The sequence below is a fragment of the Lagenorhynchus albirostris genome, chromosome 8 (genome assembly GCF_949774975.1).
Source record: "Lagenorhynchus albirostris chromosome 8, mLagAlb1.1, whole genome shotgun sequence".
Classification (NCBI taxonomy): Eukaryota; Metazoa; Chordata; class Mammalia; order Artiodactyla; family Delphinidae; genus Lagenorhynchus; species Lagenorhynchus albirostris.
In genome coordinates, this window is record NC_083102.1 from 97,848,858 (window position 1) to 97,861,400 (window position 12,543).

Genomic DNA, 12,543 nt, shown 5'->3' on the forward strand with positions numbered 1-12,543 from the left:
GGGAGGTATGGCAAGTTCTAGAGCAGGGAATGGTGAGGTCAGAGCTTAGAAACACTTCCTTGACATTAACCATTTTATGAACATGGAACAGCTCTCCATTTATTTAAAAAAATATTCATCAGAGTTTTGTAATTTTCCTCATATAGAAATGTTTATTTCCTCTTGTACATTATTTGTTAAATTTATACTTACGTATTTCAGTTTTGGGAGTGCTAATGTTAATGGTACTGTGTTTTTAATTTCAAATTCCACTTATTCATTGCTGGCATATAGGAGAGTGATTGACTTTTGGTTATTAACCTTACATCCTACAACCTTGCTATAATGGCTTATTAGTTCCAAGAAGTTTTTTTTTGATTCTTTTGGATTTTCTACATAGATGATCATCTCATCTGTGAACAAAGACATTTTTGTTTCTTCCTCCCCAATCTGTATAAATATTTCATTTTTTCTTGCCTTACTGTGTTGGCAAGGGCTTCCAGTGAAATGTTGAAAAGGAAAGGTGAGAGAGTATGCCCTTGCTTTGCACCTGATTTTAGTGGGAAAACTTTGAATTTCTCACCATTAAGTATGCTGTTAGATACAGACTTTTTGTTTTAATCATCTTTTTTTTTTTGGTGGGGGTGGGATCTTAGTTCCTTCACCAGGGATCTTAGTTCCTCCACCAGGATCTTAGTTCCTTCACCAGGGATCAATCCTGCCCCCCCTGCAGTGGAAGCGCAGAGGCTTAACCACTGGATCACCAGGGAAGTCCCCAGCTATAGGCTTTTTGTAGATAGTCTTTATTAAGTTGAAAAAGTTTCTCCTATTGCTAGTTTACTGAGAGGTTTTTACCATGAATGGATGTTGGATTTTGTCTAGTGCTTTTTCTGCATCTATTGATGTGATCATGTGATTTTTCTTTTAAGCTTGTTGATGTGATGGATTACATTAATTAATTTTTGAAAATTGAACTAGTTTTGCATACCTGGGAAAAATTCCACTTGGTAGAGCTGTATAATTCTTTTCATACATTTTTAGATCCCATTTGCCCACATTTTGTTGAGGATTTTTGCATCTATGTTCATAAGACATGGTGGTCTGTAGTTTTCTTGTGATGTTTTGGTATTAGAATTATGCTGGCTTCATAGCATTTGCTATCTGCTTCTATCCTCTGAAAGAGATTGTAGAGAATTGGTATAATTTCTTCCTTAAACATCTGGAAGAATTCACCAGTAAACTCATCTGGCCCTGGTACTTTCTGTTTTGGAAAGTTGTTAATTATTGATTTAGTTTTTAAAATAGTTATAGTCCTATTCAAATCCTCTGTTTCTTCTTGTGAGTTTTGGGAAGATTTTGTTTTTCAAAAAATTGGTCCGTTTCATCTAGGTTATCAAGTTGATGGGCATAAGGTTGTTCATAATATTCCTATATTATACTTTTAATCTGTAGCAATATCCTCTCTTTCATATCTGATATTAGTAATTTGTGTTCTTTCTGTTTTTTCTTCATTAGCCTTTCTAGAAGCTTATCAATTTTATTGATCTTTTCAAAGAACTAGTATTTAGTCAGTTTTCTCTACTGATTTCCTGTTTTCAATATCTTTGATTTCTGCTCTAATTATTATTATTTCTTTTTTTCCTGATTATGTTGGATTTAATTGGCTCTTTTCCAGTTTCCTAAAGTGAACACTTAGATCGTTGATTTTAGATCCTTCCTTCTTTTTAAAATACACATTTGATGCTAAAATTACCTTCCTAATACACTTTTGCTGCATCCCACAAGTTTTGAAAAGTTGTGTTTTTATTTTCATTTAGTTCAAAATACTTTTAACTGTTTCTGAAGGTTTTTTCCTTTGATCCACATGTTATTTAGAATTGTGTTGTTTAATCTCCACATATTTTGGAATTTTTCGATTATCTGTCTGTTTTTGATTTCTAGTTTAATTCAGTTGTGGTCTGAGGGTAGACATTGTAAGAGCTCTATTCTTTAAAATGTGTTAAGGTGTTTTATGGCCTGGATTGTTATCTATCTTGGTGACTGCTGCATGTGATCTTGAGAAAACTATGAAATCTGCTGTTGTTGATTTAAATGTCAATTATATAATTGTCAACTATATCTTTTGATTGAAAGTATTGTTGTGTTCAACTACATCCTCACAGATTTTCTGTCTGCTTGATCTGTCCATTTGATAGAGGGATGTTGAAGTCCCCAACTATGATAGTGGATTCATCTGTTTCTCCTTGCAGTTTTGTCAGTTTTTGCCCCATGTAATTTGACACTTTGTTGTTAGGTGCATACATATTAGGAATTGTTATATCTTTTTGGAAAATTGACCCCCTTTTCATAGGGTAATGCCTTTTGTTTTTATCCTTGATAACTTTTCTTACTTTGATGTGTGCTCTGTCTGAAATATAATATAGCTACTCCTACTTTCTTTTGATTAGTGTTAGCATGGTGTATTTTTCTCAATCCATTTACTTTCAATCTATATGTGTCTTTACATTTAAAGTGGGTTTCTTGTAGACAACATATAGTTGAGTCTTGCTTTTCTGATCCACTCTGACAATTTCTGTTTCTTAATTAGTGCATTTAGGGCATCAGCATTCAAAGTAATTATTGTTGTAGATGAATTAATATTACCAGATTTATTTTACTATTTTTTATTTGTTGCCCTTGTTCTTTGTTCCTATTTTTTTCTTCTACACTTTCTGCCTCTTGTGGTTTTATAATTCAATTTTATGACTCAATTTTCCCTCCTTTCTTAGAATATCAATTATACTTCTTCTTTTACTTTTTATAGTGGTTGCCGTAGAGTTTGCAATATACATTTACAACTAACCCAAACCCACTTTCAAATAACACTATATCATTTCACAGGCAGTGTGAGTACCTTGTAATAGCAAAATCATCCTAATTCCTCCCTCCTGTCTCATCTCATCATTGCTGTCATTCATTTTACTTATATATGTGTAGATAAGCATATAAATATACATGATAAATACACATAAGCATACATTATTGAATAGGTTGTTACATCATTATTGTGAACAGACTATTACCTATTAGATCAATTAAGAACAAGAAAAATAAGTTTTTATTTTACCTTTACTTATTCCTTCTTCAAAGCTCTTCCTTTTTTTAATGTAAATCCAAGTTTCTGATCATATTATTTTCCTTCTCTCTAAAGAACTTCTTTTAACATTTCTTGCAAGACAGGTCTACTGGCAAGAAATTTCCTCAGTTTTTGTCTGAGAAAGACTTTATTTCTCCTTCACTTTTGAAGGATAATTTCACAGAGCATAAAATTCTAGGTTGGCGTTCTTTTCTCTCAATACTTTAAATATTTCCACTCCACTCTCTTCTTGCTTGCTTGGTTTCTGAAAAGTCAAATGTAATTCTTATCTTTGTTCAACATAGGTAATGTGGCTTTTTCTTCTAGTTTCTTTAGGGATTTTTTATTTATCTTTGATATTCTGTAATTTGAAAATGATATGCCTAGGTGTAGTTTTGTTTAGCATTGATCTTGCTTGGTGTTCTCTGAGCTTTTTGGATCTGTCATTTGGTGTCTGACATTAATTTGGGGGAAATTCTCAGTTGTTATTCTTTCAAATATTTCTTCTATTCCTTTCTTTCTTCTTCTTCTGATACTTGGAGGGATTTGGAAATTTAGATTGGAAAGCGACCTCTAAAATATACACTTTTCTGAAGAGGATTTAAAGAAGAGAACATTTGTACATTCAATGTTCTGATTTAAAATTCCAGCTTGCACCAGTCTGAAAGACAAAGCCAACTATTTTGTTGTTGATGGATTAAAATAGGTGCAGCTGCAAATGGAGAACAGGGGTCTTTGTCTGCTTTGCCACTATAAACTCCAGTAGGCTTGAACAATGCCTTATATGCATTGATAAATGTCTGCTGACAGGCTGAATTGGGATCATTTCCCATCATTCTACTTTGTGTTGCCCTAAGGTTGACTCAGTCTTTTCCTCAAGAGAGACAAAGCATCAGCTGATCCCCTACCTTCTCAATGTGTGACGCTTAGTATTAAATGATCCACCCTCTCGGGTCGGGGAAGGGCCAGCTCCCTTCTATGTTGGGTTTGTCTCACAGCCAACATTTGCTTGTGGCTGAGGTGCAGCCACACTGGTGATGCTGGGACTGACCAGTGCCATGCCCACCAGACATAAAGAACTTTTGAGTTCTGCTCCTATGTACCTCATTGCTCTAAGGGCTAATGGGTGGTCAGCACAGACATTCTTTTTGCTCACCGTATGCTTTAAACCCAGTCTCTAAGGGAGGTACAGGGTGTTGTAGTCTGATATATGGCCTTGTGACTTGGCAGGTAAGAAAATAGAGACATGGATCCAAGTAGTCATGGTCCCAGAGGGCAGGTTCTACTTTACAGCCTGGATAAATACAAAGTCATTAGTTCTAGTTATTCTGCAACAGGACATCTGTGGACAAACACTTGGTTTTGCCAGAAGAACTGCCTCCGCTCTCCTCAGGACCAAGCGGGGGTTTTATGAAGATTGAGGATGCAGCTCACCCTCATAAACTGGGACAGATTCTGTACCCAGAGGCTAAAGCGGAGCCAACTGCATTCATATCTTATAAATTTACCTTTGTTCAAAAACAAAAACAAAATCTAATTCCAATGCTGTGACGCCTTTCTGTGTTCCATGCATCGTCATAGGCAAATCCGGCAGCTCAGAGACACCTTCTGTTTCGCGGCAACTCCCCAAGTCCTGGCCACTGTACAGATGAGAAGATACAGTTCTCGCGAGAGGCTAGTACTCAATTTCTGAAAATACATCATCAAAGGAGGGCATCAAAATATTTAAGACAATAGATCTCCTAAAATGATTTCCTTCAAAACTAATAACTTGGGAAAAGATGAAAATTATCTTGCCACTGGTTCTTTATAAAAAGATTTTTCAACATTACCAGATCACTGATCTATTAGGGAAAGCCTTAGTGGTCTTATTTATTAAGAAATACAGTCAAGCTTCATTATTCAGGGATTCAGCATGTACAAATTCACTGCTTAGTAAAATAAGTTTGGAATTTGTAACCTCAAAATCAATACTCATGGTGCTTTCACAGTCTTTTGCAGACATGCTGAGGAATTTTGAGCTGCCTCCTGCTCCCAGCTGGGGTTGAACAAGGAGGTGCTGGCCCTATTGTTTCTCACACTGTGAACGCATGCCCTTTACACGGTATGTTTAGTACCACATTTACACATTTTGTGACTTTTTAAAACTTGTGATTCTGCTGCTTAAAATGGTAACAGCACTTACGTGCTGCCTGGTGTTCCTAAGTGCAGGAAGGCTGCCATGTGCCTTATGGAGATAAGTTTCCTTCAGGGATGAGATCCAGTGTTGTTGGCCTTGTGCTCAATATCAATAAATAAACACTAACTATTAAATAAGGAGGCTTCAAACAGAAACACATATAAAACAGGTTGTGTATTGATTGGTTGAGGAGAATGTTGTGACCTGAAGCTTGCAGAAACCAAACCCTGTATTTCCCCTAAGACCAATGGTTTTGTGTTCACTAATTCAGTCCTTATGGAGACTGTACAGAACATAATACTGTGAATGATAATAATTGACTCTGTCTCTCTCTCTCTCTGTCTCTTTCTGTCTGTCTCTGTCTCTCTCTATATATATCAGGTGCTTTATAAATATTTTTTCACTTAATAAATAACTTTCCTGCAAGAGATATTTACTATTTTCTGTTACCAAATACAATGTCTGAAAGTCTAAGGAACTTGACCAAGGTCAACCTTCTACCAGTGACCACACACTGGAAGAAAAGATCTGAGGCCAAAGTGTTATTTTCTCAAATGGTATAGAAAGATAAATAGATAGATAGATAGATAAAGATTATATATAGGCAGATAGGTGGATGTGTGCTCACTCCTATGCTTGTTCTGTAGCAGAGGAATTTGGCTCTGCTCCGTCTGGGTATTTTGTGATTGCTTGCTTCCTGCGACTCACCTTTACAACACTGGCCACGGCTGTCGTTTACCCCACTAGACAGGGAGGCCCCTGAGGGAAGCAAGCGTGTCGCTCTCAGTCACACGTTCACAGTTGTTACTCTGGGCCCAGGACAGTGGTATTCTCAATAAATATTTGCCGAGCAAATAAATACACATGAATACAGGCATGCAGGTGCACACGCATGTACACACACCTGCACACCCTTGTGGAGTTGCTCTGACTGAAAGGGGAGGCTTCCTGCTTGCTCTGCCCCTGTGTGTGCCCGGGCTCTGAACATTGCCAGCCCCCAGGGGACACCCCTCTCCCCCTCAACCCATGGATACTGTGGAACTAACCTTGTTGACTGCTGCTCTGGGATCTTTTTTGGCTGTGGGAAGCCACACCGTTTCACTTAGCACTCTGTGGAAAGGTTGAAAGGTTGAACCATTTTCAAGCTTAAGTGAAACAAATGCTTTTATGAGAGCTCTAGAAAATGAAAAGTGACACGTCTTGTTTATCCATTAAACAGCAGAACCTAACACACCATTGTAAAGCAGTTATAATCCAATAAAGATGTTAAAAGCTAAAAAAAAAGAAAATGAAAGGTAAGTCACAAGAGCGAGCGTGTTCCTGCAGCACCCTGGCCTCTCCTCATAGGCAAACACCGACTCCTTCACTTCGTGCAGGGCATGAGAGGAGGCTGAGAGTGGTGGTTTACAGGCCCAAATGTGGTGACCACACAGTGTAGTTCTTATCTTGGCTGCAGCTTCTGGAAACCTTGGGTAAGTTAACTTGACCTCTGTGCCTCGCTTTCTCCATCTGTGAGCTGGGAATAATGATAGCACCCACCTCCTAGGATGTTTATGAAAGCTGAGTGAGGAAAGACATGTAATGCAACATAGAATGTGCTCATTCCATGTGGGTCATTATTCTGAGCAAGGTCTGGTTTTGGTTAGGAGGAGGTGTCAGCTCCCTCCAACTCAAGATGAGGTACAACATCTAGGCTTTCTGACACAGAGAATGAGACTCCACTTCGGTCACACCAGGGAAGGCTTGACTTATAGAGGTTGGGCTTGACAATAGCTGGCAGCCGTCTAAGTGAAAAGGGAGAAATAAAATGCTCTTTTTGCCTCTTTTCCTGGATCTGAGAACTTCAAGGTAAAAGTGATCATCTTCATCCAAGTAAAATCTTCAGCTGAAAAAACCCATTTAGAAAATGTGTTTTTAATATTACATCAATGTGATTTAGTGTGACAACAAATCTGTGCTCTTCCAAAATCCAAGACCAAAGGGAAAGATTTAGAAACACGTCATCTTTTTGAAGTTTCTGAAGATCATAACCATTTAAAGGCTTAGAGGAAAATAGAGTTTAGAAGATTATGCTATCTTTAATAATGACATTATTCAAGAAAATTGAACCAATTATGACTATTTTTCTATGTGACCATTTTAAGACTCAATTATAACCATGAGACTCTATATTTTCCCTGGTTTACAAAAACATTGATGATATCAGATGCTTGTTTTATCTCTCTGAGCAACAGGAAGTGAGAGTAACAACTTAGTGAAGGCTAGAAGCCAGGCACTTTGGTAGGTAGAGGTTGTACTTTGACCTTGTCCAAAATCACACAGTGATGAAAGACACATTTCCTGGAATGCTATCCTGGGTCTTATGATCTTTCCACCTCGCCCTTCTGTCCCTTTCTTCTAAGCTTTAATCACCTTTTCCAACAAGTGCCTTCATCAGTCATGGAGAACGTGATTTCTGATAGCAAACTTGATGGGTCATGTTCTGTCCATGTAACATGGTCAACAGATGGATTGGGGCAGTTTAGTTTTTCGTTCTCATTCTTTTTTCTGCACTTTCTTACATTTCTCATGTTATTTTATACTTATTATAACTTTATTTACAAAAAGTTATTTGTCTTAATGTGGATAAAGATTATTGAATTTTAAAACTCAGTTCAACAATTATTCTAGGCATCTGTTGGAAAAGGAAGAAATTATGACTAAGTTTTATCTGCTTCATTCAAGACGAATCCCTTAAAAACTCTTTCTCCCTAAATATATATATATATATATATATAAAGAGAGAGAGAGAGAGAACTAATTGATACAACAGTATATATCAGATTGAACATGTACAATTCTAATCTATGAATGTATATCTACAGAAGATACTTTCACAAACTGGAAAAGACACATATACAAGAATGTTATTTTTTGTGTTCTTTATATGTTGAAACATTTGGCAACACCCCAAATGTCTATTTTCTGAAGGTTGATGGATATTCATGTAATAAAAAATTATACATGTAAAGAATGAAACTGGATGCCTATCTCATCACATACAAAAACTAACCTAAAATGGTTTAGACTTGAATGTAAGACCTGAAACAATAAAGCTCCTAGGAAAAAACATAGGCCATTAAGCTCCTTGACATAAGTCTTAGCAATGATTTTTTTTTGGATTTGACACCAAAAGTCAAAGCAACAAAAGCAAAAATAATAAAAAAACAATCTGATTAAAAAATAAGCAGACCTGAATAGACATTTTTCCAAAGAAGACATCCAGATGGCCAACAGGTACATGGAACTATGCACAACATCACTAATCATCAAGGAAATGCAAATCAAAACCACAATGAGATACCACCTTGTATCTGGCAGAATAGATATCATCAAAAAGACAACAAGTAAGTATTGGTGAGGATGTGAAGAAAAGGGAACGTTTGTGCACTGTTGCTGGGAGTTTTAAATAGGTGCAGCCGTTATGGAAAATAGTATGGCGGTCTCTCAAAAAATTAAACATAGAACTGCCATGGGATACAGAAATTCCAACTCTGGGAATTTATCTGAAGAAAACGAAAACACTATCCCTGAAAAGATATATTCGCCCCCATGTTCAGTGCAGCTTTCTGTACAACAGCCAAGATACAGAAACAACCTAAGTGTCCACTGATGAATGAATGGATAAAAAAATTGTGGTATATATATGCAATGGGATATCATTCAACCATTAAAAAAGAATAAAATCTTGTTATTTGTGACAACTTGGATGGACCTTGAGAGCATTATGCTAAGTGAGATAAGTCAGACAGAGAAAACCAAATACCATATAATTTCATTTATTTGTGGACGGAAAATAAAAAAGAGTTTATAGTTACAGAGAACAAATTGTTGGTTGCCAGAGGCGGGGGTCTGGGTTAGTCATAAAATAAATAAGTTATGGGGATGTAACATACAAGAGGGTGACTACAGTTAACAACGTTCAATTGCATAATTGAAAGTTGCTGAGAGAATAGTTCTTAAAATTTATCACAATTAAAAAAATTCTGTAAGTGTATATGGTGATGATGTTAACTAGACTTATTGTGGTGATCATTTCACAATATATACATATATTGAGTCATTATGTTGTACATCGCAAACTAATATAATATCGTATGTCAATTATACTTCAAATTTAAAAAGAAGAAAATCTTGCAGTCATTAAAATAATGTCTCAGATATGCTTAAATCAATGTTCTTTATAGTTATTGACATGCTTTCTCTTTTCACTTCCTGTGTACAGAGAATGAAGGAAAATCTATGTGCCCGTGTCTGACTGTCTTTGGGCTGCAGAGATGTACCCAGCTATTTTCTCAACATTTCCACCTCCGAGTTGACAGATATAAGAGTTATCTCATCTTCTCCATCTTTTCTTCCTCACTTATTCCAGTTGATTCAGTCCCCCAAGAGTGAAAACTAGGAGTCAGTATTAATGTTTTCTATTGATGCATTACCACCACCACGCCTACACACACCCCTTCCATCCATGCAAGGTGGTGTTGAGTGTATCTTCAATACATTCTTATCTCTTTTCCCTCTCTCCCTAACCTGGATCAGGCCCTATCATTTCTCAGGTGGATAATTTTCATACCCTAGTCTGATCTCTCTGCTTACAGTTCAGGTTCTTCACATTGCAGATAAAGTTATCTTTCTCTAAAATGGCATTCTGAATATATCATTCTGTTCTTATTTGTTTTTGTTTAAATTTTTTTTTTAATCCTCCAAGAGTCTTCCCACTGCTTATACGTCAACAACGAAATTCCATAGCTAGCGCCTGGCCCCTGACACCATCTGCAGCATCACCCCCATCCCACTCTTGCATTCCACACACACTGTGCATGATTCCCAGTTATAGCATGGTGGCTTCCAACCCCCTTCTGTTTGCACATGGCACCCCTGTGCCTGTAACACTGCTGCTCTGTTATAAATCTCATCAGTTTCTGCTTATTCTTGAGGTCTCTGCTCCAGGAGACTTCTGTGAGTCTTCCTAGAACATCATGAGTGGAGACAGTTACACCTGCTTCAGGTGCCCTTATCCAAATGCTGTCGCAGCCCCTCCATATCGTGATATCTCTCTGCTCCAAATAGGCTGCATTCTTCATGAGCAGGGACCATGACTGACTCCCCTTGGGACCTAGCTCCACACCTGGCAGTGATAGATGTCTTAGTTTGGATTTCACTTAAAAGGAAACCCTGAAACAAGGTCTTAAGCACAGAAGATGATCTTATAAGAAGCACAAGAGCAGGAACAGGGAACAGATGAGGGAGATAGAAAGCTAATAAAAGGTCCACTGTAAGTAGGTCACTCCTGCAGGCAACTGGGACTCTGTTGCACCAGGGACCATCTGAGGAGCCATCTGGAACATTCATCAGGGAAGCTGGAGTATTTATCCATTACCTCCTGTGGGTCATTGTTGAAGGGCTGTCCTTGCCCTTCTGGACTGCCTGCCTTGCAGGCTGCAGCCTGAGAGAAAGTCCCCACTTGTGAAGAAGAGTAGCATGTCTTTGAGATGGGAGCCACAGGGGTACATTTTCCACGGCAGTGGACAGACTCAGAGGATGCGAACAATGTCTGCACAGTCAAGATAGTGTGAAGTTTTGTTGAAAGAATGAATTTTTTGAAAAGATTGCAATGGACTGTGGGCAATGAGAAGAATTTTGACTGGAGAGGATGGGTGATTTTTTAATCAGTAATTTTATTTAATATTATTTATGTTTTTATAATTTATAACAAAGAAGCATATTCTATAATAGGATATCATTCACTGAATTTTGGTAATATAGCATTGAAAAGCTGTTTGAGATCATATGATTGGTTTGTTTAATTTCTCTTCCTCCAATTATAGAAGCTGCATTTATTGTTTCCTCACAGGTTGTTTCCCAACCTGCTTGTGAATACAAATGCTAAGAGCTTGTAGTCATCCCGTGTTTGGAAAACTTACTTCTTTAGGAATTATTCTCATGAGATACTCAATTTTATTTTGTCATGTCTTAAAAATGTATCTTTGGAAGACACTCAAATTGGGAACAGTCCTCAACGTGACATGATCTCCTCAGATGCTGGGCAGTGAGTGCATTCTCCCCTTACCCTACCTGATGTCTGCCACAGCTTCAACAGCCTGAAACTAGTCACCATGGGGGTCCCAACTCCCCCAGACACATCCCAATGTGTCACTGCACCTCATGAAATAGTGCTCAGGACTGCCGACAGTTCTTGCATAGACCTGAAGGAGTGCAAAGTGTGAGGCATGGCAGGGTACTGATGGATTCTGCCCAGGATTCTGACCAAGGTGCTGGAATTGGTCAGGGGTCCGGTCCTCCCTGCCATTTGACTCATTTCCTTCTTGGGTTCGACTTGCACACCAATCTCTGGCTTCTAATACGTTATCAAGTTTCATTTCTGCTGGGCTTTCCCGGCTTCTCAAGAACTCACAGGAGGGACTTCCCTGGTGGTCTGGTGGGTAAGACTCGGCACTCCCAATGCTGGGGGCCCGGGGTCAATCCCTGGTCGAGGAGCTAGATCTCACGTGCCGCAGCTAAAAATCCCACACGCTGCAACTGAGACCGGGGCAGCCAAGGAAATAAATTAATTAATTACTTTTTAAAAAAAAGAATTCATAGGAATCCTCTCTTCTGCCCAGGTGCTGGGCCTGGAACTGGGAATACGGACCCACAGCACATGGGCCAGGCCTATGAGGTGCTGACACGGGCAGCCAGCCCGGAGGTGTCCACAAGTCACAGAAGCACCCGAGGGAAAGGTTCAGCTGCGCATCCAGACAAAGTGTATGAAGGGCGAGCTAAGTGCACAACAGTCATGTGAGGCGTCCGCGGTGTCACTGAGGTGACAACGGTGTCCTGACGGGGCCGTGGAGTTGCTCGCTGGTCAAGTTCCTTGCTTCCAATGCCAGCCTAGGCTTAGCCATGGTCTCTAGAAAGAATGTGCTTAATTTCTCGATATTCAGTGATTCTACTATTTAATACAAATGAATAAATAATAAAGCTAATCATGAATGAGAACAGTATGTAAAATGTAAAGAACTGTCATCAGTCTTACTGATTCAGAGAGTGAAACTATAGGAACACAGTTTTCTCTCAGTTATATGATGTGTAGTTTTTCCTTCATGGGCATATGTTATTTTAAATCAAGAAAAATATAAGAAAAAGCAGAAAAATCGGAAATTCAAAGACACAAGGACATTTGTGATGGATTGGTTACTGTAGAGAAAAATAATCTCACATAAGGGGAAGG